A 13,165-nucleotide genomic window follows, 5' to 3' on the forward strand; every position below is an offset into this window, starting at 1 on the left:
AATTAAACATTTTGGTCACAAATATTACTGTATCTAAAAGTTTGCATGACCTATTGTTGATCTAGTATGACCTGTGATGTTTTGAAATGTGCCATAATACTCAAAAGCCTCAATCTTCTTGCAAGAGCAAATTAGAACATATGAATATACAATATAAACTATATACAGTACATACCTATTTGCACTTTGGTGTAAATCGTATATTTGGAAATGTTCTGAAAAAGTCAACGTTGCTGCTGCTGGAATAACTCATTTTGTCTCTTGCTCCTATGGATTTGTCAGATCCTCATGTTGTCAAGTGTTCACATCTTTTATCCGTGCTCTGCTTGCTGTTCTACTGAACAGAGTATATATTCACTAATATATTTATTTTTGTCAGTGAGTTGAAAAAATACATTTCAGGCTGGTATAAATTAAGGGTTTAAAATGTATTTAGGGTTGAATGGCAGGAATGCTAGCGTAGGTATTGAATTGTTGCTTAAAAGACAACTTTGGGACTAAAACTTTCTGGCTAGCTTTTACTGGTTGGTTAACTTTTGATTGAAAGGTTGGAAAAGACACATGGTTAAGGACTGTTAATCTTCTGGAGATAGCGTACAAATTTAAAGATGTGAAATATTGTTTGCCATGAATAAATAAAGTGACTGTAATTCACTATGACTCTCCTTGTCTTGCGTAATACTTAAATTGCCATTTTCATTGCTCACTTGTTTGTGTAAAATGCGCTGACTTTAGCATGTACTCATGGCAGTTATTTGGAGTATGGATGGAACTTCAACTCAGTTCCTTTAGTGTGTGTTTCCCAGGCTGCCAGTCTCCTTGCAGTCTTCATAATATCCTTTACAAGACACCCTCTGAGATTGGGTCAGAGGAGGTCACCCCGGCCTCTGTAAGAGGAGCTATCCCTGGCTGCACCAGGCTATATTTGGTGCCTTCTGGGATTGCTACAGGAGCCTCTTGTAATCCGGGTCAGTCCGGTTTGTTACATCTCACCCCTGTAACTCCAAGCCTGACCCACACGTGACGGACAGGGATAGCCAATGAGACCCATCATTTCTGGGGCTGGTTGGATGTGATAGATTATTTTATAGTACAGTAAGTAGCTCTGGTACATTCATTAGGAACCTGAGGACATCACTTAGCTGGAAAGCTATGACCCCCTTTACTGTACTTCAACTGCCTAAATATAGTCTATGGTGGTTGTAAAAAAATAAATAAAATAAAACGTTTTTTTAAACACATGATCGTGACTGGGCAAGGTGCCTGTGTAAGGGGAGTAAACTACAATTTATGTAGAGATATTACGTTACTGCACTAGTGTAAGAAATTCAATATAATCTGATATTTAGGAGTAAACTTGTTCAGTGAATATACAAGGTCTGTTGCATTAGTGCCAACCCTACGGGTAGTAGACAAGAATAGCCTCTGTTCACATAATATGCTTCCAACTACAGCAGATCTGAAGGAACCAAATAACTGACAGGTCGCTGGTTCGAATACCCGAGCCGACAAGGTGTAATAATAAACACATTTTTTTTTACTGCCACCTAGTGTTTGCTCACAAATATAATTCATTGGCTGATCTCTCCTGAAGGTGGAATTATGTGATCCTTAACACAGGAATTCCCACTCAGTTAACTACTTTCAAATGGTGGAAGCCCTCAATGGCAATGTCCATAAATGCCAAAGCGGGTTTTATCCATATAGAGTCCTCTAACTCTTGTGTTGTCCTCACCTTTTCATAGTTGTGTGGAGGACAAAATGGCCTTATGTGATGCTCTGCTCTGGGTGTAGTTTCACATTTCCTCACTAGATGATGCTGTATCATTGTCTTGGAATCTGCTCAGAAGCCTTTGTCAGCTGACAGTTATAGAATTTTTACAATGGGTGGGTCTAATCCTGAATGCTGATTGGTTAAAACCGTGTTCCAGCCGGTGTCCATTCCACAAATGGCCACCGGCCAAATCTATGATGTTAAAATGCCTATTTACTCTGTTCCATCTGACTGCACAATCCACTGTCTCATCAGCCCAGCCAGGCAATTTATAAACTTGATCTCCACTATAAAAGCATCTAGACAGTATCTCACATTTCTTTTAGACTAACATTTTGTTTTCAACAGTGGAGATTTGTGTAAACCTGGTCTGTCTCTGACATTTGCACCGTTGTTTCAATATTGAAATTTGATCTCCTGCTGTCCCATAGTAATGAACGTGTCGGGAGTTGGGACGAGACAGCGTTTCTCAGGCAGTCGAAATCATGAATCGGCTGGCATCCTTTTTATGGATATATACAAAAATAATTCAATAGAAAAAAGCTCAAACAACACACAGCCAATTTGCAGTCTTTCTAGCTTCTGTTTGAAGTGATTGTGTTCCTGTAGCTGTGTTGTTGGCTAGCTCCTCTGAACAAGTGTCCTGACGAGGGAGCACATTTTCAATGCCAGACAAAATCACGCCTCATTAGCTCAATGTTATGGATGTATCCAAATAAATGTCACTAGAAAACAGCTTAAACAAATGCAAATGCAGCTACTTTGCTGTTATACTGGCCCTTTGATGTGAGTGTAAATTAGCTGTAGTTGGCTAGCTAGTAAGAAAGGGCTAACAACGTTTCCAGACAGTTTGGCAATGAAACTCTTAGAACAAACTACTGGGTTGCGTCCATAGATACAGAACAAAAAGACTGAACAACTGGGTCGCGTCTCCAGTAACCCTAGATTTGTGTCAGGATTATATCTTGTGAAAGGATGAAATAATATGAATAAATGAATCAAAATAATGATTTTAATGAAAATAAATCAATCATTATTTGAATATGTTGATAACCCGTTGTATACAAGTGAAAATGCCCTCAAAGCCCGTGTTTGTAGGATATATTGGCACAGATTGCCAGCCCCCTACTTTATCTTGTTTTATTTATTTTACTAGGCAAGTCCGTTAAGAACAAGTTCTTATTTACAATGACGGGCTAGGAACAGTGGGTTAACTTCCTTGTTCACGGGCAGAACGACAGTTTTTTTTACTTTGTCAGCTCGGGGATTTGATCTTGCAATCTTTCGTTACTGGCCCCACGCTCTAACCACTAGGCTACCTGCGGCCTAACAACACCTGTGCCAATATACCCTCCAAACACCGGCATTATCGTTTAAGTAGACATTACATTTGATTTTTAAATCACCACCGTGTGTTTATTGCATGAAAATAACTCAACATATATTTTTATAATGTATTTCCCTGATCCTCCTTTTGCCATTGATACGCTCAGTCTGATTTTGTGGCTGTGTTGATACAAATGTAAATATATTGACATACACAGCCCTGATTTGCGGATAGGATTGTCTATAATCCAGAGTTTATCCGCTTCCCCCGTCACAGTGGGAGGATGAATATGCAAATAAAAGATGACTGGTCATTGGTCAGAATAATCAGATCAGATTGTGATGTCATGCGGTACAGGCTGAAATTCCAGGCTTATTTTGTTTTTAAAGCTCCCACACTAAAATGGAATTATCACAATTTTCACAATTTCAGAGTGTTATATTTCGACCTCATAGTGTGGAAATATAAAAAGCGACTGAACTTTTAACATTTTAATGAGGTGAGACTGATTTAATGCTTGAGATCGGTTCAGCAGACCTCAAGGTCTGGAAGGTATTGGTCTAATGTAAGCCTTATTATTCATTTAGGTGTTTGTTGCTCTGTCTCTGTCTCATTGATAAGATAATATAATTATCCCCTGACATTAATCTAAGTAGGGAAATATAACACAATCGATGTAGCCTTTCTAATTATCTCGCATTTCATGACTCAGTTATTGTTTGCCACCCATCATTTTTTTACAGACACCTGGTCACCACTGAAAAAAGTGTTTGTTTTTTCATCAAATCAAAAGTTATTCAAGTTGAGAGTTCAGGCCATTTGATGTGCTACTACTGTACCACATATCAAATGTAGCAGAACTGGTTTGAATTATGTAGAATTAGCTTTAAAAATGCTAAATGCTTTCAGACTCATTGCAAAATGTGTAGAATAATATGTGATTAGTTATTAAACTGCACATTTTCTCTCTGCCCCATGGCACAATAATGTAGAGTAGCATGAATTTAGCTATAAAATTGCACATTTTTCTCTGGTGAAATGAGTAGAATTGTAGGAAGTGAACTGTTTCCTCCCCCCAAAAAGAGAACGGCTCTTTCCTGTGGTACGCCACTGCTCCCTCTGCTAAAGCTACTGACTGCCTTTCCAAACTGCCTTTACAACCAGACCTATGAACTTGTGAAAGACCATCAACCACGGCCTGCTAGATCACTAGATTTGTTTTGGTTTTCAAAGCGACTTTGATATTCTTGTTTGTAATGAAAAAAACTATACAAAATACATATATATATATATATATATATATATATATATACTATACAAAATACAACAATATTATTATTATTATTATTATTATTATTATAACCTGGAAGGTATAGAGACCCACTGGGCACACTGAATCAATGTTGTTTCCACATCATTTCAATGAAATTACGTTGAACCAACGTGGAATAGACGTTGAATTGACGTCTGAGCCCATTGGGGAGCAATAGTAATTGCATATTTTTAAGTCAATAACTACGCCATGGCTGATTGGTCAAAGCCTATGTGGAAATAGTTTTTTTGCGGGATAAATGCCACAAATAAGGTCTGTGGTAAACACAGGCCTAGGAGATCTTATACATTTTCTTCTATGAAATAATCTTAATCCGCTAACATCACGTTTGGGAATTCTGAAGGATTTATGTAATCAAAACAAGCACCTAAGCGCATAAAGGCTTCATAAATCATGAAGTCATGTTAACTGGCTGATATTATCTCACATAGAACAAAATGTATCTTCTAAGCCCGTGTTAAACTCAGACTTTATTTTCTGCGTTTATCTAAAAAGCCCCATTCTGGTAGCCTGTCAGGGCAATTCCTTTGATAACTGCAGCCAAAGAGAGAAACATCTAGTATGATTTGCCCCAGCTACTTCAGAGAGCTTCTTGGGCCATTGGACATTGACCCTTAGGGCTGTAACACTGACTGTGTCTCCCTCACTTAGTTTGCCATTACAAATCTAAAGGTTAAACGAAGGCATGGAAGTCATGACCTTTTATAATGAGGTGTTTGATTCTGTTCTGCAGTCATGAACAGGCCCAACTGGACAGACATGCACTTCTGGAAAAGTGGGATAGCTGTGGTCAGATGGGATCAATCCATCTGCAGAAACTCATTAATTACTTTCCCTTCAACCAAAAAGCCCTTGGTCAAGGGAAGTGTCTAGCCTCTATGCACCACAAAGAGTGATGTCCTCTGTTCCAAGTTACAGAAAACAGATGCCTACCTTTCACTGGAGGTTGGCATATTAATCGCTGATGGTCATTATAATTACTCCATGGGGAGTCATTGCCAGGAGTCCTTGACGGAATTTCCTGGAGTGGAACACCATCTCTGTTAAACACATCACCTTAAGGTAAACTAGGTAACACGAAGCATGCTGCACAGAGAGCAAAAGTGTATTGTCCCTCAAGTCAGGATATCAATCTTTGATTTTGCTTTGTGTGTTCTCGATCGAAAGTGTCCAATCAGCAATGAGGTATGATATCTATATAGAAAACTAGAAGGATTCTTATTCCTGTAAAAAAAAAAAAAAAAGATTTTGATTTTGAAAATCAGTCTGGAAATAGCCACCAAAATAAAATATAACAATCATTCTGGTGTTATTAGAACACAGGATGTTCCCTCTGAAAATGCAGATCGTATTTGAAATCAGATGAAATGTGAGTCATACTCGGAGGATCATGGCCTTTTTATCAATAAAAGACAGACAAGGGGCTCCCCATGTAATAACACTTAGAAAACTGCTGTTTGAAAATCGCACTTTGGTTCATGTTCTTTAAACATAAATTCCCTGTAAGATCAATAAGTCAATGGATTGATTTCAAATGAGAATTCCCTATAGACTCTATCGTTGTACTTAAAACCCTTCACAAACTCGCAAAGGCTTTCCTTTGCAATGTCACACAATTACGCATTAGGGCGCGATTCAATCCATATTGCCAAAGTTCAGCGCTATAGCATGCCTGAAATTTAAAGGTAATTTCCAATTGACCCGACATATGCAGCGTTTACCATGAATGCAGTCTCCGCGAACGCGGAAACATAGCCTTTAAATTTCCATCGCTCTGTAGGGTGGATCTTCAGTGCTACAGATTGAATCAAGCCCTTAGTCTTTGTATCTCTCAACACACCCCCAAGCTGAGGAGATCAGAGGTCAAAGGATGATCACTGTTTCACAATATCATTTATCAGGAGGAAAGGGAAAGATGTCGACTGAGGGTCTCAGGTGAGGGTTACTGACAGATAAGGTGGGCAATTACCCCCCCCCCCCCCCCCCCTCCCCCTCCTGTAATTAGAATTTGAGAAAGACTTGAGTTCTGAGGAAGAAAGAAAAAATGAAAGACAATGAAAGAACAAGAAAATACTCACGTCGAAGTGTGTGTATACTGCTACGTATCAGTCTGGTTCATCTCAGTTCATCCCTGTTCTGTTCGTCCATTCTATTTCCATCTGGTTAATCAAGTAACACTTTTAATTACAACCTCAGTGAGGGCCAGGACTGCTGTTCATTAGTGCTCTGCTTCAGATAAAGATTCATCACTGTCAAGACTCTGGTGAATCACAGATAGCCAGGGTGATGGGCTTCCTGTCCGTGCAACAGACCAGGGCGCTGTTCCAAAACTAGAGCAAAGCATCCTTCCATGCTTCTGATTCTCTGTAGCCCAGTTGGTAAAGCTTGCAATGCCAAGATAGTGGGTTCAATTCCTGGGACCACCTATATGGAGAGACACGTCTGCTAAATGGCATATATTATATTGCATTATTGATAATCGACTTGTCATGACTAAATTAACAAAAGTATTGTGATACATTAGCGATGACTTCAATGAAGGAAGGACGCATTTAAAAAATATTGTCACACTGCCGAACGACCCGTAGCACCAACACGGGCACGGCATTTCAGATACAGATTTGTTTATAGGACCGTTTTATTATGTTAATGATGTTCCTGAGATGTAAAACACTTCTCCAGACATTGCAAGATATAATCATCAGTAATGACCTGCGCCAAATGTGTATCTGGAATGCTACTGTCTCAAAAGACAGGCCTGCTGGTTTTACAGTCTTGAGCCCACATAATACAAAACCATGAGTGATTACATGAGGAATCAGCTATGTGACTAGCCTGCACAAAATGACATTCACCTCGCTCGACAAAAGTATTTGTGATAACGGTGAAGATGATGAAAGACCATGAAGACAGGCAGAGGGCTTTTTGATGGTATCAGAGCGCCTGTTTCTGTATTGGCTCTTAGTGATGAATACATCTATTGTTATCCCAGGAAATATCATCTTGCAAATGAAGGACCATCTTCAACCACTTAGTGGAATCCCATTACCGGAGAATATGACATATGGAATTTGTTGCGTCATTATGAATAAACTGTTTTTGGCTTGTAATCTTGCTCACATCCTCTTACGCGCGCGCGCCCGCCCGCCCGCCCGCACACAAGCACTGCTGTGAAATGAAGCATCTACAGTTTAATATGCCAGTAAAGCTGCTCTACTTTTTATAGGTGTTAAAGTTTTTTTTTCTTCGGTAAGTCTTTGCAAAAGGAGCAGGCTTTATTTTTTTGCAGAGTCTACAGTATGTCTTGGTTATGGTTTCCTGCCCTCATTCAGATGATAGTCCCTCTGGTGAGGGATGCTGGGGTCCGTGCCAACTCTATACTGTTAGTTGTCTTTCGATGACCTCTTTTTATGTAGGTTATATGCTGCGTCGTTGTTATTCTGCAACTACCTTTCCTATATGCTCTGCCTGCTTCTGATACGATCTTTCGAGATGTAATATGGGGAAGTGAGGTTTTATGAATACTTTGACTGCATATGTATACTTACTGTAAAACCATAGAAGTTGATCCAGTCAATAAACAGTTTTTTTCTATATATTTCTAAGAATCGTAAACGTTCATGTCATCTCCCAGATGCAATTGTTTTGTGTGTTGACTGACTGGCATGTTCAAAGCAGCTATGTTGTCTAAATCCCAACTAAACCATTTTCCTATTTATCTTGTCTTGTTTTATACTTCATCTGTAAACACACAGGCAATGTCTTAAAGCTCTGTGAATTCTACAAGACGTCCAGTATATTTTCCATGTTTCATTTCTGTATAGTCACAGATTAATAAGACAAACACTACCGGTCAAAAGTTATTGAACACCTACTCATTCAAGGGATTTGCTTAATTTTTTTTACAATTTTCTACATTGTAGAATAATAGTGAAGACAAACTATGAACGAACACATGGAATCATGTAGTAACCCCAAAAAAGTGTTAAACATCAAAATATATTTTATATTTGAGATTGTTCAAATAGCCACCCTTTGCCTTGATGACAGCTTTGCTCACTCTTGGCATTCTCTCAACCAGCCTCATGAGGTAGTCACCTGGAATGCATATCAATTAACAGGTGTGCCTTGTTAATTTGTGGAATTTCTTTCCCTCTTAATGCGTTTGAGCCAATCAGTTGTGTTGTGACAAGGTACGGTGGGTATACAGAAGATATCCCTATTTGGTAAAAGACCAAGTCATATTATGGCAAGAACAGATCAAATAAGCAAAGAGAAAAACAGTCCATCATTACTTTAAGACATGAAGGTCAGTCAATACGGAACATTTCAAGAACTTTGAACGTTTCTTCAAGTGCAGTCGCGAAAACAATCAAGCGCTATGATGAAACTGGCTCTCATGAGGACCGCCACAGGAATGGAAGACCCAGAGTTATCTCTGCTGCAGAGGATACGTTAATTAGAGTTACCAGCCTCGGAAATTGCATCCCAAATAAATGCTTCACAGAGTTCAAGTAACAGACACATCTCAACATCAACTGTTCAGAGGAGACTGCGTGAATCAGGCCTTCGTGGTCGAATGGCTGCAAAGACACTTGGGCGAAGAAACACGAGCAGTGGACATCAGACCAGTGGAAATTTGTCCTTTGGCCTGGAGTCCAAATTTGAGATTTTTGGTTCCAACCGCCATGTCTTTGTGAGACACAGAGTAGGAGAATGGATGATCTCCGCATATGTGGTTCCCACCGTGAAGCATGAAGTGTGATGGTGTGGGGGTGCTTTGCTGGTGACACTGTCAGTGATTTATTTAGAATTCAAGGCACACTATCATTTGTTTTTCAACAGGACAATGACCCAACACACCTCCAGGCTGTGTAAGGGCTATTTTACCAAGGAGAGTGATGTAGTGCTGCATCAGATGACCTGGCCTCCACATTCCCCTGACCTCAACCAAATTGAGATGGTTTTGGATAAGTCGGATCGCAGAGTGAAGGAAAAGCAGCCAACAAGTGCTCAGCATATGTGGGAACTCCTTCAAGACTGTATGTAAAAGCATTCCAGATGAAGCTGGTTGAGAGAATGCCAAGAGTGTGCAAAGCTGTCATCAAGGCAAATGGTGGCTATTTGAAGAATCACAAATATAATATTTTGATTTGTTTAACACATTTTTGATTACTACATGATTCCATGTGTGTTACTTCATAGTTTTGATGTCTTCACTATTATTCTACAATGTAGAAAATACTAAAAATAAAGAAATACCTTGAATGAGTAGGTGTTATAAACGTTTGACCAGTAGTGTACATGCGGAAAGTAATTCACACAATAGGGAAGTTACACACGTTATATATACTCTTAGTCTTTATTTAGCATTTTAATATTTTTACATAGGAACATGTACAGCAACCTATATATATATATATATATATATAACACGTCTAACATGTATTCACATTTGTTACAATTGATCCCAATACTGCAAGAACATATCACTGTATATTCTCAAGTGCAAGAAGCCAGACTGGAACACACACATAACACCGTATATTCTCAAGTGCAAGAAGTCAGACTGGAACACACACTGGGCATGTGGCACATCATAGCTCAGGAAACAAAATCACTACAACACACCGCAAAACACAACACAAATCACATACACAAACATCAAACACAACAGCACAAAACATCCATACAACTGAGAGAACACATAGAAACGTACACAAAAAGGACTTACCACCAGCAAACACAGCACTCTTCATGCAATCACTATCAGAGGCTGCGTTTACACAGACAGACAGATTCTGATCTTTTTTCTTTTTTTTTTTAGTAATTGGCCTATCTAACACCCAGATCAGCTCTAAAAAAAAATATATATTTTTTAAAATCTGATGTATGTCATAGTGACGGAGCAGCCATAGTGACGGAGGAGAAAGCGGCCAGAAAAAGCAACAACTTCAAACATCGTTTTGTGAGCTTTTTCAACGACAGAACTACAGACACAGAAGCAGATCTTCATTTGATCACTGCACTGCATTATATGCATATGAGCATCAGGATGTACATAAATTCACTGAAAACACACATTAACACACGGGTTATATTAACAGTATTGCACTTTTCATGTAGCCTCTTTTTTATACCAGCTAATAGCCTATAACCGGGAGGAGGATGTCCTGCTCCCAGGCAGACTAAATAACTTTTTTGCCCGCTTTGAGGACAATACAGTGCCACTGACACGGCCTGCAACGAAAACTTGCGGTCTCTCCTTCACTGCAGCCGAGGTGAGTAAGACATTTAAACGTGTTAACCCTCGCAAGGCTGCAGGCCCAGACGGCATCCCCAGCCGCGCCCTCAGAGCATGCGCAGACCAGCTGGCCGGTGTGTTTACGGACATATTCAATCAATCCCTATACCAGTCTGCTGTTCCCACATGCTTCAAGAGGGCCACCATTGTTCCTGTTCCCAAGAAAGCTAAGGTAACTGAGCTAAACGACTACCGCCCCGTAGCACTCACTTCCGTCATCATGAAGTGCTTTGAGAGACTAGTCAAGGACCATATCACCTCCACCCTACCTGACACCCTAGACCCACTCCAATTTGCTTACCGCCCAAATAGGTCCACAGACGATGCAATCTCAACCACACTGCACACTGCCCTAACCCATCTGGACAAGAGGAATACCTATGTGAGAATGCTGTTCATTGACTACAGTTCGGCATTCAACACCATAGTACCCTCCAAGCTCGTCATCAAGCTCGAGACCCTGGGTCTCGACCCCGCCCTGTGCAACTGGGTACTGGACTTCCTGACGGGCCGCCCCCAGGTGGTGAGGGTAGGCAACAACATCTCCTCCCCGCTGATCCTCAACACTGGGGCCCCACAAGGGTGCGTTCTGAGCCCTCTCCTGTACTCCCTGTTCACCCACGACTGCGTGGCCACGCACGCCTCCAACTCAATCATCAAGTTTGCGGACGACACAACAGTGGTAGGCTTGATTACCAACAACGACGAGACGGCCTACAGGGAGGAGGTGAGGGCCCTCGGAGTGTGGTGTCAGGAAAATAACCTCACACTCAACGTCAACAAAACTAAGGAGATGATTGTGGACTTCAGGAAACAGCAGAGGGAACACCCCCCTATCCACATCGATGGAACAGTAGTGGAGAGGGTAGCAAGTTTTAAGTTCCTCGGCATACACATCACAGACAAACTGAATTGGTCCACTCACACAGACAGCATTGTGAAGAAGGCGCAGCAGCGCCTCTTCAACCTCAGGAGGCTGAAGAAATTCGGCTTGTCACCAAAAGCACTCACAAACTTCTACAGATGCACAATCGAGAGCATCCTGGCGGGCTGTATCACCGCCTAGTACGGCAACTGCTCCGCCCTCAACCGTAAGGCTCTCCAGAGGGTAGTGAGGTCTGCACAACGCATCACCGGGGGCAAACTACCTGCCCTCCAGGACACATACACCACCCGATGTCACAGGAAGGCCATAAAGATCATCAAGGACATCAACCACCCGAGCCACTGCCTGTTCACCCCGCTATCATCCAGAAGGCGAGGTCAGTACAGGTGCATCAAAGCTGGGACCGAGAGACTGAAAAACAGCTTCTATCTCAAGGCTATCAGACTGTTAAACAGCCACCACTAACATTGAGTGGCTGCTGCCAACACACTGACACTGACTCAACTCCAGCCACTTTAATAATGGGAATTGATGGGAAATGATGTAAATATATCACTAGCCACTTTAACCAATGCTACCTTATATAATGTTACTCACCCTACATTATTCATCTCATAGGCATACGTATATACTGTACTCTATATCATCGACTGTATCCTTATGTAATACATGTATCACTAGCCACTTTAACTATGCCACTTTGTTTACATACTCATCTCATATGTATATACTGTACTCGATACAATCTACTGTATCTGCCTATGCTGCTCTGTACCATCACTCATTCATATATCCTTATGTACATATTCTTTATCCCCTTACACTGTGTACAAGACAGTAGTTTTGGAATTGTTAGTTAGATTACTTGTTGGTTATTACTGCATTGTCGGAACTAGAAGCACAAGCATTTCGCTACACTCGCATTAACATCTGCTAACCATGTGTATGTGACAAATAAAATTTGATTTGATTTGATTTGATTTGAACCACGGATCAAGAAACAATATGGACTAAATCTTCAAATCATTTTGCTGCAGGATTATTTTGCTGTGACAATATAGGTCAAATTAATTAGCTTGATAAGAATGAGATAATAGGTAACCTCTTGAGTGAGTGCACTAAGGAATGTCCATACACTATATTGTACAACACATTAGCGCCATAGACACAGGTCTCTCTCAATGAGCCCAGAATACGCCCTAGATTTGATTACCCACAACAGCGTATTGATGACGGAAGTGTTGGACGCAAAAGTTTGGAAACTGAGACATGGATTTAAGACATGTCACGTGCACATGCATAGGATCCACGATCCATTCATCCTTAAAAGAAGATAGAGAGAGATTGGCCCTCATTAAAACTTGACCATAGATCCATGGGACATGCGCGCAGAAGAGGCCGTCACGTTGTAGGAAAGGTGACCTGATGTGACCTAGCCTGGTACGAACTATTCTGATCTCACGCGCTTACATTCTGTTTCGCGACACGGATCCGTGCACGTCAGCTCACGAGATCAGGATGGTTCGTACGAGGCTAGCTGG

Source organism: Oncorhynchus mykiss, chromosome 27 (assembly GCF_013265735.2).
Source record: "Oncorhynchus mykiss isolate Arlee chromosome 27, USDA_OmykA_1.1, whole genome shotgun sequence".
Lineage (NCBI taxonomy): Eukaryota > Metazoa > Chordata > Actinopteri > Salmoniformes > Salmonidae > Oncorhynchus > Oncorhynchus mykiss.